A 22,024-nucleotide genomic window follows, 5' to 3' on the forward strand; every position below is an offset into this window, starting at 1 on the left:
GCTATCGATGCAATGCTCCTCAGACAGGATGAAGAGATCATTACTCCCCAATGCCATTCGGCTTTACAATTCAACCGCCAGGGGTAAGATATGTTAAAGTGCCGGGGTTAGGACTGAGCTTAAGTTACCATTCAATGTATTTTAGTAAACTATTTAAGAACTTTTTAAAAGCTATTTATTAATGCTTTTTGAGAGGGTGATTTTAGATGCATATATTATATTGAGTTAAGTATTGTATGTAATTAGTTTTGCTACAATAAGTGTATGGGACATTGGGAAAAAAAGTTGAATTTCCCCATGGGGATGAATAAAGTATCTATCTATCTATCTAATCAGGAAACTTAGTTGAGGTAAAAAGGTTTATCATAAATTCCTTCCCATTGAACTCTCTATTTCTAAAATTAAGTCTCTGTTTTCTTAACAGCCTTCTCAACTTGTCCAGATACTTACAAGAATTTCTGTACAAACTCTTTGAAGTTAATTCCTTTCTGCTCTAAACTCATTTACCTATTCCTTGTATTAATAAAACCAAAAAGTTTTAATAATTTTTTTCACAAAAATACTGAATGGGGAAAAGAGGCTGCTTTAGATTGTATAGTTGTACAGGAGAACTAACATCAGAATTAGGACAAAACAGCCTCTTTAGTGTTGGCATCCAGGTTTGTGATGTTAAGGAGCAGTTAAATTACTAAGATTCTTGTATTTAAACTTTCGAATGGGAAAATAATAACAAGGAGTTAAGAAACTACAGGCCATCCATGGGTTAGAAAGGTTTATTTGTGGATGATACTACATATGAACAACCTCCCAAAACTGTATTAAATTTAGAAGTATAACAGACTGTACATCCAAATGATTATTCCTAAGCGTAACAGAATTAGTTTCCTCAATGTCTCCAGTATAGTCATTGTTCTTTCATATAATTTTTATGCGTTTTCATTTCCATTCATTGAAATGCAAGTATTGTTATCATAATGAGTGATTTTTGTGTATTTTCCAAGTTACGAACAAAATCAACATTTGGATGTCTGTCAAAATGGAACAGGTTCACTACTGGGAACAGCCTGTATCCTGTTCTCTCTTGTTCCTAGTACTGATGAAGGATCTTTGAACTGAAACATTAGCTCTGTTTCACTTGCTGCTGTTGTATGACCTCCTGATTGTTTTCAGCATTCACTAGTTTTATTTTTGACGATCATATTATTTGGCGTATTCATCATCATCATCATTATTATGTGCTGTGTCGTATGACGTGGGCAATCATGGTCTTCCATCTGTCTTTAATCTCCCTTTTTCTTTTCTCTATGCATGACTATAATTGTTCTTGGCCAATGTTTCCCCAGAAGTGGTTTGCCATTGCCTTCTTCTGTGCAGTGTCTTTACAAGATGGGTAACCCTAGGCATTATCAATACTTTTCAGAGATTGTCTGCCTGGCATCAGTGGTCGCATAACCAGGAATTGTGATATGCACTGGCTGCTCATCTGACCATCCACCACCTGCTTCCATGGCTTCACGTGACCCTGATTGGGTGGCTCAGAGGTGCTACACCTTGTTGAAGAGTGATCTGCAGCTTGGTGGAGGGAAAGAGCACCTTACACCATCTTTGGTAGAAACATCCTACTTCGCTACTCCATTCGTTGTATTATGTATTATGTGTCAAATAAGGTGAAAAGACTTGCTTAATTCCAAAATTCCTTATTGGAATACAACCAGAAATTGTGGGAATCACATAGCAAGTGATTGCTATGTAGAATCTTCAGAAAGATGAACAAACTTGACATTTCAAGTTGGAGAATCTTTAACAGAACTGGGAAACAGAGATAAAAATGATGTTTGTGATAATGCAGATCCCATTAATTTGTAAAGAATTCCATCATATATATTCATGATGTCTCAAAGTTCTGTTGTTGCTTAGTTGCACCATGTGACATAGACTGTCAGGAACATTTTGAGAAAGTCACATAGATTAAAGAAAAAGCTTCACTGTGAACGTCCATTTGACAGGGGTGATTTAAAGGGCATATCTATTTTAAGCTGCTGCTTACAGATTCCACAGATTAGGTTCCTGGCAGGCAAAGCACTGTGTCAGTCGTGTGCATTCTCAATGAGCGTAAGCACAGTCTACTGGGGAGTAGTGATTGAGAGATGCACAGACACCTCAAAGCACTGAGGAGACGCCCATCTCTACAAAGCCTTCCAAGAGCAACCTCATTTTCCTCCCCCAGGCCAATATTCCCAGCAATGAGATCATAATTACACTCAGGTCCGTGAGGCCAAGTTATTTGCGTTCATGACACAAATGCCTGAAAGAGTTCCATCACAAGAAACAACAGAGCAAATAATTGTAAGATGTTCTCAGAGCTTCTTTGAAAATCCATTACGTCCCTGGAAACTCATGGAAATCCATGACCCCTGTCCACCTGAAATGGGGAAAAATGCATTTGTGAAAGAAAGTCCATTTATTGAGTATTTAGGAGCACAGAATAAATGTCAAAGGTAGCACATAACTCCCCCAACAATACATCTGTCCCAACTGTGGAAGAATCGGAACATCACACATTGGCTTCTCCAACCATCCGAGAGATGGGGTTAAAACAAATTATTTCCAACCTGTGCTGAGGATTGTGGGAGTAGGGGGAAAGAAGAGAATAAATATCTATGGGCAATACCACAGATTTGTTTTTTGGAAAGGTATTGTAAAATCATTGTTTGCAGTGTGAAGTGCTCACAGACTGAAGGGTTCATTATTGATGGTATATTTCTAGCAATGGGGGAAGGTTTCAAAAGAGGTTTCCTCATATCAGTCACAAAGTCATTAAGTCCACAGAAGGCCTTTTGAAACTTTGAATGAAAACCCAGCAATGTCTTCCCCTTCAGCTTGTAAATTTTAATCCTCCAGTTGATTCTTTCCTCTTGTCAGTACCTCCAGTTGAACTCTTGTCTTTTTGTGTGTTTTCCCCCCTAGCTGTCAGTCTGTGGTTTTGTATTGCCATGTGCTCCTGTCCCCGCTCCTGCTCTTCTCCAACCCCTGTTTCACTGGTTACTCCACCCCTCACCTGTTTCCTATTGTTACCTGTATTGATGCCACCTGTGTCTACCATAGTTGGATGCACCAGCAAGGGAGATGAGGCTGAGTACAGGGCTACGGTGGGAAACTTTGTCACATGGTGTGAGCAGAATCATCTGCAGTTTAATGTGAAAAAGACTAAGGAGTTGGTGGTGGACCTGAGGAGGGCTAAGGCACCGGTGACCCCTGTTTCCATCTGAGGGGTCAGTGTGGACATGGTGGAGGATTACAAATACCTGGGGATACGAATTGACAATAAACTGGACTGGTCAAAGAACACTGAGGCTGTCTACAAAAAGGTTCAGAGCTGTCTCTACTTCCTGAGGAGACTGAGGTCCTTTAACATCTGCCGGACGATGCTGAGGATGTTCTACGAGTCTGTGGTGGCCAGTGCTGTCATGTTTGCTGTTGTGTGCTGGGGCAGCAGGCTGAGGGTAGCAAACACCAATAGAATCAACAAACTCATTCGTAAGGCCAGTGATGTTGTGGGGGTGGAACTGAAATCTCTGACTGTGGCGTCTGAAAAGAGGATGCTGTCCAAGTTGCATGCCATCTTGGACAATGTCTCCCATCCACTTCATAATGTACTGGTTAGGCACAGGAGTACATTCAGCCAGAGACTCATTCCACCGAGATGTAACTTTGAGCATCATAGGAAGTTATTCCTATCTGTGGCTATCAAACTTGACAACTCCTCCCTCGGAGTGTCAGACACCCTGAGCCAATAGGCTGGTCCTGGACTTATTTCCACTTGGAATAATTTACTTATTATTATTTAATTATTTATGGCTTTATATTGCTATATTTCTACACTATTCTTGGTTGGTGCGACTGTAATGAAACCCAATTTCCCTCGGGATCAATAAAGTATGTCTGTCTGTCTGTTGCGCTCCACCAATCATCTGCCTCTCTGTTTATTGCTCAGTGTATTTCAGTCCTGTGTTTTCACCTGTTTGTTGCCTGATTGTACTAGTGTGTTTTCCTGATTCAGATTTTTGGATTTCTCTGGATGTTTTGATCTCTGCCTGAACTTTGACGCTGACTTAGTTTGCACCTCGGGATTTGTTACTCAATAAATATCGCAGTGTGCACAGTACTTGGTCTGCGATTGGGTCCCTGCTCCAGTGCCCTGACAGTGGTTAGATTGCACACAAAAAGACTGAGTTCAGCTGGAGGTACTGACACCTCCTGATGATGGGTTCTGTCCCCTGAAAGAGCCCATTTTTAAAACAGTACCAAATATCTTACAATAATCCTTGAGAACATTAGAGAACTGTAACACTGAAAAACTTTTGATTGATCCAAATCCTGAGGTAAATATTCAGCATAGATGAAGGACCACCCACAAAATTCCCTTTCTGGTTTAGAGGGAGCAGTCACGGTGGACTTCATTAAAATAAAAACATTCCGGCAGTTGCCAAAGGAGCAAGCATTTATGTGCATGATGGTCTGTCGTTGATTGCAAACAAACAGTACAGGTGATTGCTATCCTTTCCTGTTGATAAACATCTGGCAAATGATGAAAGGGACGAAAACAGCCATGTGGACGCCATATGACTCTGTGGAATCCTGCCACTTGATAAAATTTGCACAGCTCTAGAGTATTTATTATGGTTGTTCAAGTCAAAATTATTGGCTGCAGAGAACAATCAGTTCATGCTTTCCCATTTGACGCATCTGCCTGTAGCTTTTTAGATAGCAATATATCAAAAGTAACAGTCAGGGTCGGCAGGCTATGGCATAGATATTAGGAGCAGGGGTGACTTTGACAAACAGCATTAGTGTTGCACAAAATGGAGATTAATTGTGGGTCTGCTTAGAATGTGGCATAATTCTCCAACAACCTTCTTTGCCAGACGTTGGTAATTAAGCTTCTTCCTGGTTATGTAGAAGTGGGAGGGTCACGGTGCACTTGGTATGTATCCCGCCAGCTCGGCTTTCCATAGGTGCTTCATCTCATTTCATTGCTGAGCGGAATTCCCTGCTGGGAAACATTTTCTGCCCTCTTGGTGGGAGAGCGATGAAGAACATTAAAAAAAAAACAGATTGAGTAAAAAAATAGCAAGCATTCAGGAAAAGCTAAAGTGGCTGATGGCAGTGTATTAAAGTACCACGATCAGTTTTATGTTTCACTCAATCAGAAATTTATACTACAGGGTGAAGATTGCCCTTGCTTGTTTCCTGCCCGGTATGAGAGGATGCAAGTACAAATCGAACATGGGGAAACAGAGGCTAGTTAGTTTTATTCAGCTAGGAGGGATCATGGCATTTTAATTTTTACCCCCACGAGGACCTTGTCGTTGGGTTTGGAGGCTTGTGTGCATCAATGACCTGGAGAGCTATGTTGGCTGGAGTCAAGGCTTTACACTTTGGCTCGTGGTAGGGTCACCCAGGCCAAACAGGTCAAAGGGTAGAGGCCAGACTAAGAGTGGTCCACCATTCTTCCAGGTTTGGGGGTTCAGCTCAGGGCTAACAACCCTGACTGGTAAAACAGAATTGTTACAGAAACAGTGATGAAGAATCCTTCTACAGCTGAGTGCAATGGTCTTCCTGAGTCTCCACCCTGGCTTTGCATGACTGACAGAAATGAAAACCGACAGGAAGCTACTGACACAATGAAGGAAACCCTGAAAACTGCCAGAGTTGGAGGACCTTCATTGCTGATGTCACTAATGCCAGTGGCATAATGAGCATTAAGTAAGTAAGAGGTTCTGATAAAATATCCTTGACCTTGTATGGTAACTCTGTTTCTTTCCCTATTGATGTGGAGAATTCCAGCGTTTTCTGTTTACATCAAGATTTGGGGACCAGGCACTAGGTGGTACTTCCGTTCAACGGTCCAGCGAGACATACCCTAATCATTACCTCAATGTAGTGTAACCATGACTACTTCGCACTACAATAGACATTTTTACTTTGAACTGTGCTCTTTCTTGTGTAGTTTTGCGTAATTTATGGTTAATTTATGTTTCTCTTCTGAATGTTGTGTCTCTGATGCTATGTGGGCTTAATTCTGCTGTAAGTTTTCATTACACCTGTGCATAAATGTATATGACTATAAACCTGGCTTTGACTTTGGATTTGACAACAGCAGGAGGAGCTGGGCTTCAGTCCTTGGTGCAGAAGTGGTTCTGCTTCTAATGGGGGCAGTGTAGGGGAAGCTCTGATCCTTATGAAAGTGGGATGCTTCTGCTGAAGCATGAAACCTGTTGGTTTAAGAGGGCTACGGGAAGTGCATCTGCGATCCCTGGCCCCAATGAAAGGTACTTGTCCCTGTATGTGAGAGTTCTTGCCTCTCTTTAGTTAAGTCCAGGAACCAGGTACAGTCTGCATTGCAAAACCTCGCTATGTTACTTAAGTGACTAGCTCTGACCTGAGTGCGTGTTTGCCCACTGCCATCTCGACAGCAACGAAATCTATTGGTGAACTGGTTGAAGACAGTTTGTGCTCAATTCTGATATTTTAAAAGTTTCCACACCACACCTGATGTAAATCAAGCTAAAATTCCGCAAAGAAGAAACACTGAATAGTCACTCACAACAGAGGTGAGGCTATTTAAGCTGTTGCCTCACATTTCCAGTGACCTGGGTTCAATCCTGACCTCTGCTGCTGCCTGTATGTAGTTTGCATGTTCCTGTCACTGCTCCAGCTTCCTCCCACATCCCAAACAATGTGTCCTCAGTATGCAAGTAAGTGGTCGAACCTAGGGAGAGTTGCTGGGAATGTGGGATTAATAAGACCATAAGATATGGAAACAGAAGTAGGCCATTTGGCTCATCGAGTCTGCTCTGCCATTCAATCATGGGCTGATCCAATTCTTCCAGTCATCCCCATTCCCTTGCTTTCACCCCCACCCTTTGATGCCCTGGCTAATCAAGAACCTATCTATCTCTGCCTTAAATACTCCCAATGACTTGGCCTCCACAGCTGCTTGTGGCAACATATTCCATAGATTTACCACCCTCTAACTAAAGTAATTTATCCGCATCTCAGTTCTAAATGGACATCCTTCAATCCTGAAGTCGTGCCCTTTTGTCCTAGACTCCCCTACCATGGGAAATAACTTTGCCATACCGAGACTATTCAGGCCTTTTAACATTTGGAATGTTTCTATGAGATCCCCCCTCATTCAAAATGCTGGTGGAACACAGCAGGCCAGGCAGCATCTATAAGGAGAAGCACAGTTGACGTTTCAGGCTGAGACCCTTCATCAGGATGAAGTCTAGTCCTGACAAAGGGTCTCGGCCCGAAATGTCGACAGTGCTTCTCCTTATAGATGCTGCCTGGCCTGCTGTGTTCCACCAGCATTTTGTGTGTGTGGTTTGAATTTCCAGCATCTGCAGATTTCCTCGTGTTTGCTCCCCCCTCATTCACCTGAATTCCAGGGAATACAGCCCAGGAACTGCCAGACGTTCCTCATACAGTAACCCTTTCATTCCTGTAATCATTCCCATGAATCTTCTCTGAACCCTCTCCAATGTCAGTATATCCTTTCTAAAATAAGGAGCCCAAACCTGCACACAATACTCCAAGTGTGGTCTCACAAGTGCCTTATAGAGCCTCAACATCACATCCCTGCTCTTATATTCTATACCTCTAGAAGTGAATGCCAACATTGCATTCGCCTTCTTCACAACTGACTCAACCTGGAGGTTAACCTTTAGGGTATCCTGCACAAGGACTCCCAAGTCCCTTTGCATCTCTGCATTTTGAATTCTCTCTCTATCTAAATAATAGTCTGCCTGTTTATTTCTTCCACCAAAGTGCATGACCATATATTTTGCAAAATTGTATTTCATTTGCCACTTCTTTGCCCATTCCCCTAAACTACTCCCCTAAGTCTCTCTGCATGCTCTGTTTCCTCAACACTACCTGCTCCTCTACCTATCTTTGTATCATCGGCAAATTCAGCTACAAATACATTAATCCCATAGTTCAAATCATTGACATACATAGTAAAAAGCAATGGTCCCAACACCGACCCCTGTGGAACTCCACTGGTAACCGGCAGCCGGCCAGAATAGGATCCCTTTATTCCCACTCTCTGTTTTCTGCTGATCAGCCAATGTTCCACCCATCCTAGTAACTCCCCTGTAATTCCATGGGCTCTTATCTTGCTAACAGCCTCATGTGCTGCACCTTGTCAAAGGCCTTCTGAAAATCCAAGTACACGACATCTACTACATCTCCTTTGTCTACCCTGCTTGTAATTTCCTCAAAAAAATGTAGTAGGTTAGTCACGCAGGATTTTCCTTTCAGGAAACCATTGGATAATAAATTGGATTAGTGTGAGATTGATAACATGGGATTAGTGTGGGATTGGTAACACGGGGTTAGTGTGGGATTGAATAAATTGGGTTTTGATGGATTCAGTCAGTCAAGTGGCTTGTTCCCATGCTCTCCGGCTTCATGCCAGCTGGATTCTGGACTACAAGCAGAGGTCCAAAGGCACCTTTGTCCCCGCTGTGTCTCAGTCAGTGGAACACTTACAGTGAGTTATTATCTTCCAGTAGTAGACACTGGACCACGTGTTAGGAAATTGGATCAGTATCAATGCTCAGCATGGACATAGTGGGCTTGTTTCTGTGTTAGATCATTCAGATGATTTGAGTGACACAAACTGAAAGTCTATCCTAAAGTTTCCGTAGAGTACCAGGGTGGTGCGATACCATCAGCTGGGTAATCTTACTGGAGTCATCTGAATTCAGGCCATGTCTGTTCTCTCAAAAATGTGTTAAACTTCACAGTTTGGATTTTTCTGGTACTATTTATTGCTGATCTAATAAACAGATTACCTGGTTATTAATTCTGTACCAGTAATTGGGATCTTTCTGATTACCTGGTTATTAATTCTGTGCCAGTTATTGGGATCTTTCTGATTACCTGGTTATTAATTCTGTGCTAGTTATTGGGATCTTTCTGATTACCTGGTTATTAATTCTGTACCAGTTATTGGGTTCTTTCTGAAGGTATATTGTCTGCTGTGTACCTTACAGTAATGACATTTCAATATAACAGGCATATCATTGGCTGTAGCATGGTTCAGAATATTATGTTTTATTTAAAGTTCCACTTTGTTATATTCTTTTTCTTTACATAAGAGCTGGCGCATTGTGCAAATCCTTTTTCAATTTCTCTTATAAAGTGACTTTTTGTTTTAAGATATCTTTACAGTTAACTTTTGATTAGCTAGTTCACCATGTTTTCCACTAAAGAGTAATTTTCTGAGTTCACACTATCAGCATGAAAATCATGCCCGAACATCATTTTGCTTGACAGCATTAATGTCTATAAATATATTACAATATAAATATGTTCCCTCGGGGAGAGCAAAGGAAAATATAGCTCATAAATGAAATTGTTCCCAGGCATCACTTTCAAACTTTCACAACTGATGCAGAAACCCAAGCTGCAGAAGTTTAGTCCCTCAGGCAGCTTGGCAAGGAACCGCCTGTTGACTTCACCCATATTAAAATAATGGCTTTGCATCAAAGCAACATAATTTTCAAGGCTCAGCGCTGGAGAAAAAAATGTAGTATTATAGTTTCTTAGCATCTTGAGAAACTTGTTTATCCCACATGATGCATAACTTCCCGATGGGAATACAAATTAACACCTTTCAATAAGCATTCCTGAGTTTCCTCTGAATTTACCCTCTTTAATTCTCTTAAAAGTCAATCAGAGTCCTTCCAGCAAGTTTCTGGCACCGAGCGCCAGAAGACCCAAGGATATCTATTCGCAGTAATCAAATTTTTGATGCTGTTGAAATCCTCAAACTGCTTTAAATTGTTCAAAAGCTCTCGGGTGTACCCTTCAGAATGACGAAGACTATACGAATGCAGCTTTCTTAGAATTATGATTTAAGAGGTTTGTGAATTTATATCTTTTGGATGCTTTGGACCCCAGCTCATACTGTGAACATTGACCTCTGCGTAAATAATGAAAGGACTGGAAATACACAGCCAAGAAAAAATAATGTTTCTGATGCGATTTTTTTCATTGTTAAATTTCATAGATATGCTTTCAACATTTGGTTGCTGTCATAATATTGTCTATACTTAGTGTAATGTTCCATGTAACTATCGTGATTATTACTCAAAATCCTTAAGGATTATTTTTTTTTGAAAATTTTGTGCTATTAGTAACTGGTGTTAGTAACTGTGCTTGAGTATGAAATGCAGCCAGATCTTTAATGTAACATATCCCATTAACAATGAATTGTTCACAGTCTGCACATTCCAACCCCACAGTCTATTGGAAAGGCGGTTTCAAACTCTAAATGGTGTAAATTTATCAACAGACTTTCCCCAAAGGATATGAAAGGGTAAAAAGAATAAAAATTATGCTTCTATATTCTGATTTATAAAACGGCACTGCCCCCTGCTGGCTACCTCAAAAACAGCAAATCTAACAGTTAACAAGGCATATCATTGGCTGTAGCATGGTTCAGAATATTATGTTTTATTTAAAGTTCCACTTTGTTATATTATTTTTCTTTACATAAGAGCTGGCGCATTGTGCAAATCCTTTTTCACTTTCTCTTATAAAGTGACTTTTTAGCTTACTGAGATGTGTTTTAAGATATCTTTACAGCTAACATTTGATTAGCTAGTTCACCATGTTTCCCACTAAAGAGTAATTTTCTGAGTTCACACTAACAGCATGAAAATCATGCCCAACCATCATTTTGCTTGACAGCATTAATGTCTATAAATATTACAATATAAGGTTGTTCACTCGAGGAGAGCAAAGGAAAAGAACCTACCACTTCCCACGGTTACCTTGACCAGACCTCTTCCCATCATGTCTCCTGTAAAAATGCTATTCCCATTTCTTTGTTCATTTGCGTCCTCCACATCTGTTCCTAGGATGTGGCTTTCCCTTCCAGGACCTGAGAGATGTCTTTATTCGGTAAAGAACTGGATTTCCCTTCCTCCACTATTGATGCTGCCTTCAGCCGCATCTCCTCCATTTCCCAAATATCTGTGCTCACCCCATCTTCCCGTCGCCTTAATAGTGATAGATTTCCTTTTGTCCTTACCTACTACACCAGGAGCTTCCACATCCAACACATCATTCTCCGCAACTTCCGCCATCTCTAAAGAGATCCTACTAATAAACATATTTTTACCTCCATCCTCCCACTCTGTTTTCCACAGGGATCACTCCCTGCGTGATTCCCTTGTTCACTCGTCCCTCCTTCCTAGCACTTCCTCCCAGCCAAAGTACTACAGCTGCCTATTCAGTTTCTCCCTCACCCCTATTCAGGGCCCCAAACAGACCTTCCAGGTGAGACTGCATTTCACCTGCAAATCTGCTGGGGCTGTCCATCGTGTCCAGTCCTTCCGATGTGTTCTCCTCTACGTTGGTGAGACACATAGTAAATTGGGGGACCGCTTCATTGAACACTCTGCTCCATCTGCCAAAGGCAGAACCTCTTGGTGGCCAAACGTTTTAATTATGATTCCCATTCCTGTTCCGACATGTAAGTACATCTTTGGCACAGCATTGTGGGCCGAAGGACCTGTATTGTGCTGTAGGTTTTCTATGTTTCTATGTGGGTTCATGGCCTCCACTTGTGTCAAAATAAGGCCACCATCAGGGTAGAGGAGTAGCACTTTATATTCTGTCGGGATAGCCTCCAACCTGATATGAATATCGATTTCTCCTTCCGGTAATTTCTCTCCTCCTCTTCTATTACTCACTGACTTTTTAGCTCTTCTCACCTGCCTATCACTTCCCCCTGGATCCCTCCTCCTACCCTTTGTCCTATGGTCCACTCTCCTCTCCTATCAGAATCCTTCTTCTTCAGCCCTTGACTTCTCACACTTGGCTTCACCTATCAGCTTCCAGCTAGCCTCCTTCCCCTCCCCCTTCTTCAGGACTGAAATGGAAGAGGAAAGACACAGAAGGGTCTCAGCCTAAAACTTCAACTGGTTATTCTTTTCCATAGATGTTGCCTTACCTGCTGAGTTCATTCAACATTTTTTTGTGTTGCTTTGGATTCCACAAACTAACTGATCTTTCAGTGAATCATTAAGCCCACCTCTGAACTGACAATGCTCAGACAATTTCTTCAATTCAGCCACGTCAGCTGAAATACACTTCTCTTCCTTTTGGTTCTGCTTATGAAACCAAAAGCGTTCTGCAATCAACAACGGTTTTGGTTGTAAATGCCCCTGCATTACTTTCACAATATCAGCAAACCTCATTTGAGCTAGTTTGCTTGGAACAGTTACACTTCTAAACCAACTATATGCTCTCTTACCTATTGCACTCAGCGAAACTGGAACTTGTGTCAAAACATTGGATGTTTTATTACTTTAAAATGCTGCTCAATTTATTCAGTTTACATCAGCCAACCATCTTCTGTGCAATTAAACACATCTATCTCTCTGACGTAGTCAGCCATTCTTTTTTATTTGTTATTATTGTCACCCAGCACTCATGGATTATGAACCCATGAATTTCATCAATTTTCTGCATTTTTTGACTCTACTGTCCTTTTCCTCTTGCTAAGAAAAAAATATGCTGCACTTCAACAGGTAGGAACTGGTCTTGAGTTCATTTCAAAATTTACTCAATGCCACAGTTATGTTTTGTTACTCCATAAGCTAACCAAAAGAAAAATCCAGGGACGGGGATAAATGTGTCTTTTAGTGAGGCATGCATACATGACATGGTAGTGTGATGGCATATGTCATTCACATACCTTTACATATTACCGTAATGAATTACGTAAACAACAACGAATGCTTAATCTAACAATATATTTTCAATATGATTGAAATATTACTGATACATTAAATATCCAACATCAGGGAACAAGCTAGCAGTTATGCAGCAGAATAGGCAACAGTAGGCTCAAGAAAGAAAAGAGCCTCTTTTGAAGTGCCGGGCAGAAATGATGTGGTAGGTGTTGGTATTGGGGTGGATGGATAAGATGGATGGTACCAAAAACCCAAGTCTGAATTCAAACTAAAGCCTTCCCTAGAAATGGAACAGTTGATATCTTCACTAGATGTATTCCACAGTTCTTTGATTGGCCACTTACTGACACACAGGACCAAACACGTGCCATTCTTCCTGTCTTGAATGGAGGAGAAGGAAGATTTTTGAGGATATGTTGTGAGAGAAATCTTAATGGAAGAAATCGGATTTAGGGAAATTCCTCAGGAACAAATAAAAAGGAACTGCAATGGTCCTCTGTTTTCTGAAATTTTAACAGCTGATTTTAAAGCTGTTTCACTTCAGGCAGGTGGTTTCCTTTTCCTTTAAATCTGTTGCAGCTTCACAAATTAAAACTTGGAAATTATTCTGTCACATCTGGAAGCAACTTCATAAATGGGATCCAAAAGAATCGGGATATACTCTTGAAGGACAAGCGAACACGTAGTGACAAGTATGGGTGTAAGCAGAATTGTATTTACTATTTAAAGCCCACTAAGGATCCTCGGTAAGGTGATGTGAGGAAAATACCTTCTCTTTTCAGAGAACCTTGAACCTGGAAGTTGAGCTCTCTGTTAAAATATTTAAAACAGATGAAACATTTATTCTTCTCCAAAGGGGTTGTGAGGCTTTGGAACTCTTAGTCAAAACATGCAGGCAGCAAAGTTGTAGCTATTTTTACACAATGAAGGCAGATTCCTGGTAAAACCAGGAGGTAAAATAATACCATGGAAAGAGAGACACGTGTGGAGTTACAATCAGATTAGTCATGATCTTACTAAATTATTTAATGAACTTGAGTGGTTGAGTGAGATCATGTTGCAATGATTCATTTATTCATATTTAGATTTATGTTTTGGATCTATAAATCCTAAGCACAAAGACTGAAGTTTCAATGCACCTAAACAAAACCTGCTAATTTAATCCAAGCAACGCTCACAAAACGCTGGAGGAACTCAGCAGACCAGGCAGCATCTATGGAAAAGAGTAGACAGGCTGGGAAAGAAGATGAGTCAGAGTAAGAAAGTGGGGGAAGTGGAGGAGGAACCACAAGGTGATAGATGAAACCAGGAGAGTCGGTGGGGTGAAATAAAGAGCTGGGAAGTTGATTTGTGAAAGAGATACAGGGCTGCAGAAGAGGGAATGTGAGAGGAAAAGACAGAAGGCCAAGGAAGAAAGAAAAGGAGGAAGAGCACCAGAATGTACTAGGTTCTTACATGCAGGTGGTGGGAATTGAATCCAGGCTGATGGTGCTGTAAGGCAATGTGCTAACCACATAGCATCTTCAGAAGAAGTCCAGCTGAATCTTCCTGTTGTACTTGCCATTCAATGAAGGACCAATGTCCTTCAGCCTATGCCTCCTACTATCAGTTGTTGACTTCTGCCATTGGTAAATTTAGGTTGATTCATGCCACATCCTCCATTTGGTCATATGTCAATAGTAAGAGATGTAATTGCACCAGTAAAAACCACAAAATATGCAGTCCACCATGATTCACCAGCCGTAATCATTTCATTTTCTCCAACAGGAGGTAACATGTCATTCAATTCATGAACAAAAAAAGATCAGAAACTGTCCTGGAAAATTCCACAGTTGTTAAAAGTTATATAGAAATATGGTCTTAAACTCAATGGCGCTATTAGTGAGAGAGTGGGAAAGGACATTCTCCAGACAGATTCCACACAATGTTGACAGCTTTAAACATGTTCTGAGAATCCAAAAATCATAGATCTAAAATAATAGTATAAAAATGTATAATACTTATGTATATCTATATTAGTGCAGACATGCACTAGATATGCAAATACGTATAATTTGTACATAACTTAAAGAATTTTGGAGTAATCTTGCCTAATATTTATTTTCTTGTCCGTGGACACGAAGGAAAATTGTGCAAAAAATATGCATGCATTAAATACTGCATTAAATCAAATATATTAATAAAAGATTACAACAAGTGAGATAAAATGATTGAGAGAATCACCTCTGTCACACCGAACAATAACTGCAAAACAAGGCCTAGTGTTTACCTCTGTTGTCTGTTTACACATTTGGGCCATTCTATCACTGTATACTCTCTATCATACACATGACCAACATTCCCTCTGTTTTTTACAGCTCATGGACCAACCATTGCTCTGAGCAGGAAATTTTTAAACTGCCTGAAGACTGTACGTCACTTTAATATTAACATTATATATAAGCAACGTCCAGCTTCCCAGCAACAAAGGCTACATGCACGGGAGCTTTTCAGTTACTGCAGTGCCACGCACTGCTCAGCTAAAAATGAACAGTGCCCTTGACAAATTTCTACTTTGCAAATCAAAATATTTGGGTTATGAAAATTTGGTTATGTTCAGTGGACAGAGCACGTAATCAGAGTGATGTGTTGTAAGATGAAACAGAATTAGAGATTTCTAAAATTAATCTAACCCTTCCCTCCTACTAATGGCTCAGCGTAAGATTTATGTAAGCTGGAAAGTAGGAATGGAACATATGTCCTTCTAGCAAACGTACTACCGAGTCTTGCAAAGTTTACCTACCACTCAGAAAGATATCAATACGATTGAAAGAATACAGAGACCATTTACAAGGATGTTATTGGGACTTGAGGACTTGAGTTACAGGAAAAGGTTGAATAGGCTAGGACTTTATTCCCTGGAGCATAAGAGAATGAGGGAAGGTTTGATTGACAAATACAAAATTATGAGGTTTATGATTGGGTAAATGCAAGCAGGATTTTTCCACTGATGTTGGGTGAGACTAGAACTAGAGGTCATGGGTGAAAATATTTCAGGGGAGCCTCAGGGAGAGCCTCCTCACTCAAAGGATGATGCAAGTATGGAATGAACTGCCAGTGGAAGTGGCAGTTTGTGGGTTTGATTGAAACACTTAATAGAAGTTTGGATAATTACATGGATGGGAAGGGTATAAAGGGCTATGCTCCAGATGTGGGTCAATGGGATAAGGCAGAATAACAGTTTGGCATGAACTAAATGGGCCAAAGGACCTGTTTCTGTGCTGTAGAGCTCAATGACTCTATGAATCAATGAGACTTGGGAGCTCTCATTGCAAATGGCTCAGTTTAAGAGAAGTCCTGCTTAAAAAATATGGTGTATTTTTAGAAAGTCATACTTGCATCTCACATGCTAAAAGACATTATAATAATACTATGTTCTTCAATTTTGTTTTTTTGTTGCTAATATATTTTCATTATATGCCTTTGAAATGTTTATAGAAACTGAGTGTCTAGAATTGCAAACTCAAACAGCTCTATAATAGTTGGACTGAGATGAATGAGAGGTCATTGATGTTATGAAGCACAAAACAAATTGTTTTTACAAAAGGATGGTGCAAGGTGGCAAGTTCAGTATGGTGTCAATTGAGATGAAAATTTTAAAATAATTTGTTTAATGATAACAGTAGCTAGAAAGGATAAGTTGGGAGCTGATGTACAAAATTTGAAGAGTGGGTCAAAAGTTTTCATCTTGTTTTACTGAACAAACCTGTGGCTTATCGAAGACTGGTTACTGGTCAAGCAGCCTAAGGTGGAGGCAATCGAGATATGACCTCCGTAAAGCTATCAGAGATACCAGGAGACTGCACCAGTCCAAAACAGAGTCCCAGTCCCGGCATCAGCTGTGGCAGGGCTTATATACTATAATGGGTTACAAAGCAACACACACAAAGTGCTGGAGGAACTCAGCAGGTCAGGCAGCATCTATGGAAAGGAACAAACAGTTGACATGTCAGGCCAAGACACTTCTTCAGGACTAGAAAGGAAGGGAAAGACGCCAGAATAAAAAGGTTGTGGGGAGAGGTGACGGAGGATTGCTAAGAAGTGATATGTGAAGCCAGGTGGGTGGGAAAGGTAAAAGGCTGGAGAAGAAGGAGAGGAGAGTGAATCATAGGAGAAAGGGAAGGAGGAGGGAAACCAAGGGGAGGTGATAGACAGGTGAGAAGAAATAAGAGGCCAGAGTGGGGAATAAAAGAAGAGGGGAGAGGGGGAGGATTTTTGTTTACTATAAGCAGAAATTGACTTTCATGCCATCAAGTTAAGGCTATCCAGATGGAATATAAGGTGTTGCTTAAGAGGAGGCCATGGACTGACATGAGGGAGTGGGAATCACAATTAAAATGTCTGGCTAAAATGCATCAGCAAATTTAATTATCAGATTGGAGCTGTGGGTGCAATACAGTCATGGGTATACAGGGAGTAAAGGAAGGGACTCGGTACGCAGCCCTGAGGGGCTCCTGTATTGAGAGTCAGAGGGTTGGAGGTGAGGGAGCCCACTATTACAACCTGCTGGTGATCTGACAGGAAGTCCAGGATCTAGCTGAACAACGGCAGGGTCAAGACCGAGGTCTCTGAGCTTCTTGTCAAGCCTGGATGGAACTATGGTGTTGAATGCTGAACTGTAGACCAAGAACAGCATTCTCACATAAGCATCCTTCTTCTCCAGATGTATAAAGACGGTGTGTAGAGCAGTGGCTATTGCATCATCTGTCAAATGGTTGTGTCAGTAGATGAATTGTAAGGGGTCCAGTCTGGGTGTTAGCAAACTGTAGATGTAATCCTTGACCAGCCTCGCAAACATTTGCTTATTATTGAGGTGAGTGCGACAGGATGTCAGTTGTTCAGGCATGCTACCGTGGTCTTTTTTGGTACAGAGACAATGGTGGATAATTTGAAGCAGGAGGGCACTCTACACTGGGAGAGGGAGAGATTAAAAATGTCTGTAAACACACCTGCCAGTTGTGCTGCACACATCCTGAGTACTCACCCTGGGATGCCATCCGGTCCCACAGCCTTGTGACTGTCCACTCATTGGAAGCATCTGCGTACCTCAGCCTCAGAGATGACCAGGTTGTAGGTTGTAGTGGTGGCGTTCCTCAGAGGCTCAGAGTTAGCAACATTGAACCAAGTGTAAAAGTGATGGAGCTCATCTGGAAAAGGAGCCGTGATGTTGGCGGTGCCACAAAGTTTGGCTTTGAAGTCTGTGATGGTACTCATCAAAAACAAGATAATGTGCCTTAATGATTACTACCCAGTGGCTCTAATACCTGCTATTATGAATTGCTTGAAGAGGCTGGTGATGACATGCATCAACTCCATCTTGGCATCAATTTTGGCGTGAATCCATCGACCCTTACCAATTTTTATTGATGCAGCACAGAAAGCATTCTGTCTGGATTAATAATGGTGTGCTATGGCAAATGCCCTACATGTGACCACAAGAAACGGCAGAGAGTTGTCGACCTAGCTCAGCACATCATAGGAATCAGCCTCTATGGACTCTGTTGCCTCAGTAAAGCAGCCAGCATAATCAAAGACCCTCTCTCCCTTCACCCCTCTTCCACCAGACAGAAGAAAGAAAAGCCTGAAAGCATGTTCACGGGAAGCTTCCATCCCACTGCTATCAGCTTCGTAAACGGACCTCGTGTACACCAAAGCAGACTCTTGGCCTCGCAATCTACCCTTTCTGCATCTTGCACTTTGGTAGCTTTTACATTATATCCTGCATTGTTATTGAGTTGCTGTATTTTAGCTCCGTGCGCTGTGCGATGAATTATCAGCAAGACAGGCTTTTTACTGTACATGTGGCAATAATAAATCAACACCAATACCAATGAAAAGATCAGAGATTATGAAGAAACAGACCTCAGTACATCGATAGAATCAGAAATCACGTTTGTAGAGGATGCGGAAAGGGGGCCGCAATAAAGTCTTCGAGTACTTGATGGGTAACAGTGCAAGTGGCAGTGATATAAACTAAAGCTGCATTAGCTCCGATAATGAACAGATAATTGAGGACAGAGTGAGAAAGTAATTCAATCTGAACAATGGAAGAAAGGGGATAGATGTGTGCTCTGGTGTTGCAAAGATTGTACGGAGATTGAGCAGGACGAGGAAGAGTGAATCACAGGCATCTTCACTGACAGATTTGAGTTTACTCAAAGCATATTTAATCAAATGCGAGCAAAATTCCACAAAGCAAACACAATGCTGAACAGGCAGAGGAATGAAAAGGAAGAAGTAATAATTATCAGCGGTCAGATTAGTCAGACTGTTAATACCTTGATGATATCTGATTAAATTGAAACCAGAAAGACATTCAAATGATAGAGACAATACAGAGAAGGATAATGAAATTGATTCTGGTGGCAAAGATTGTGAGAAAAGAAAAACCTGATCTGTTAGCTCGGAAACTAAGGACGGTCATTTGGAGATACACAAAGAGGTTCGGGTATAGAATAGGTTTAAATTAAACATGACTGTGATACCAGGTCACTTGAACAAACTAAAGATATCAAGAAATTTTAAAAAAAAGAGCATGAGATAAAAACCCTGAACCAATTTAATTCTACAGATGGTGAGTGGGAGAGGGCATAACCTTCTGTATGGAGAGGACACAAGAAAAGCCTTCCTTGTCCATAATTACTTAATTAACCTAATTTCCTAAAGTGGCACCTTCGACGAGTAATACGATTCAAGTAGATCTGCATTGCTGCATGTTGTTGAGTCTCTCCTTTGTTGCTGCTCCAAAAGCTTTCTTGGCATAACATTAGAAAAAAAAATCTAAGATGCTGGAGGAGGAAAAGGCATATTCTTTTATAAACAGTAAGTTTAGAAATATGAAAGGTTTTATATAATTGAGCAATAAATCTATAATATCTAACAAGTTTGTTTACTCTTGCAACTTGATACATTCAGTTTCTGAGATAAACTCTGCTGCAGATTTAGCTTTATAGCTTCAATGCTATGAGCTCGTTTTGTTAATCTGGCATGATGCCAATCTCTCTGGCACCAAAGCGATCTGAAACAAAGATAATTGCCTGCAAATGTGGGAGCAGTCTCCGCTACTTTAAAGCTATCCGTGTATTTTGTACAAGTACCTACCATCTGGAACACAAGGAGTTTCTTCAGCTTTTTTGTGCCAAGGTGTGCTGTTCTTTTCTCTGCTGTTTCTTAAGTTACTGGCAGAAGAAAAGCAGGTGGTGTTAGGTATTCAGTTGACAATAAAGGCTGGTAAACTCCAGGATTCTGTCAGATTAGTTTGTGGGTTAACTAATTTAGGGCTGCAAAATAGGTATTTTGATTATGTACATTTCATGAGATGTGTTTGTTCAATAGTAATATAATAATGAGTCAACAAAACTAATGAATGCCTTGTTTGTACTAGAACCATCCCCCACTGACCTAAGTACCCATTTTAAATATTATACTTTTGTCTACATTTGTCATTGAAGAACTTTCAGTGTCGATGGACCTTTCTGAAATTTACTGCTCTGACTGTTGATGCGTTTTCCTTTGTTGCTCAGTCATCTCTTGCATCTCCTCCCTTTGTTCCTCTGTTCCAGTTGTTCTTATTCATTTCAGAGTAAAATACTGCAGTTGCTGGGATCTAAAATTAGAACACGGCATTACAGGAACAGGCCCTTTGGTGCACAATGCCTTTGCTGAACATAAAGCCAAATTAAACTTAAACTCTTCTCTCTTCCCTAAAGTGTAGTACCACACACCTAGATTAAACTTCATCTACCATTTCTCTGTTCATATCTAATCCATATTCTGTTGTATCCTTTGACAGTCCTCTGTACCGTCCGTTACTTCACCAGTCTTGTTTTGTCTGCAAATTTACTAACCTAAGCATCTCAATTTTCATCCAAGTCATTCATATATATCATAAACAAGAACCCCCAGCACAAATCCCTATGGCACACCACTGAAATTCATTTTTTTTTAGTTCATGTTTGGGTTAAGACTGTGCGTTCTGGATCTGAGCGAGCTACTGAAACTCATGTTGGATATTGGTTGTGTTGCTAGTTAGTAATGCATAATTTGAGATCTATTCTCAAATTGTGCTTACACATCAAAGTTTGTTATGTGAGGCACTGCTTAACAATGAGTTTACTCTGAAATTCTGTACACTGTGAATAAAAGCAATGTTTACACCATAATTTACAAATTAGTATGATTGCTTTCACATCTAAACACAAGAACGTCATTCCGGACTGATGAGATAAATGTAATCAATGAGGTGAAACATCTACAACCTGATTACAACCATTGGTATTATTCCAAGAAAATTCTATTGGATCTGTGTTGCAACATAATAGAAATTGAATGGTGAGTTATAATTGTTAGTGATCAGGAATGTTGACTTATTTTCATACTTTCTTATGAATACCCTTTCCAAAAATGCATATAAGTGCTTGTAAAAATCATTATGAGAGCAATTTTTAGTTATCTTATCTTCATTAAAACATCCCTATTGTGCTCCTAAATCTCATCTTTTTTCCTGGATGTTACTTATTTAATTTGAGGAACATTATCACAGTTACTTTTTTGATAGTTGATGATTCCCACCTTATCAAGCAAATCAATTCCATAACATAGAAGTGTTTGTTTGGATTAGAAAGCAAGTTTGTTTTTATAGGCATCACCAATGGCCCTCGTGCGCAAGAAGAATAATAAATATTTTCACAAATGATTACAGCAGTAGTTCATAGAATTGAACTCAATGTACCATATCAGAGGATGCAATCTTCCAACATATGCTTGTGGAACTACAAATCTGTTTGGGTATTTTTTTTTCTTTTTATGTTGCTTGCTATTCATTGATTACACATGTATTTGTTATGAATTTTATTTTTTTGACATAAAAAGTAAAGAAGAAAATAGAAGTATCATTCCTAAATAATTAAAAATTAACTGAATTGAGGTGGTATTTAGTAGGGGATTAGCTGTTTTGGAAACAGTAAACTTCTCGACACAGGTGCACACTTGAAAATGTTTCTCTGAAGTAAGTATTTCTGTGTTCCATACTGCTTGAGAACATAATCTGTGCTAACATGAGAAGTGCAATGTGATTCATGTTTCTAAGGCTTTATCAAAGCCCTTTTTCTTAACTTTGCGATAACTCTATAATTCCCCCTTTATAATGCACTGGCCAATACTTTTAATTTATTCAACATCACCACGTACATACTTTGAGGGTTCAT

Source organism: Hemitrygon akajei, chromosome 8 (assembly GCF_048418815.1).
Source record: "Hemitrygon akajei chromosome 8, sHemAka1.3, whole genome shotgun sequence".
In the NCBI taxonomy this organism is placed as follows: Eukaryota; Metazoa; Chordata; class Chondrichthyes; order Myliobatiformes; family Dasyatidae; genus Hemitrygon; species Hemitrygon akajei.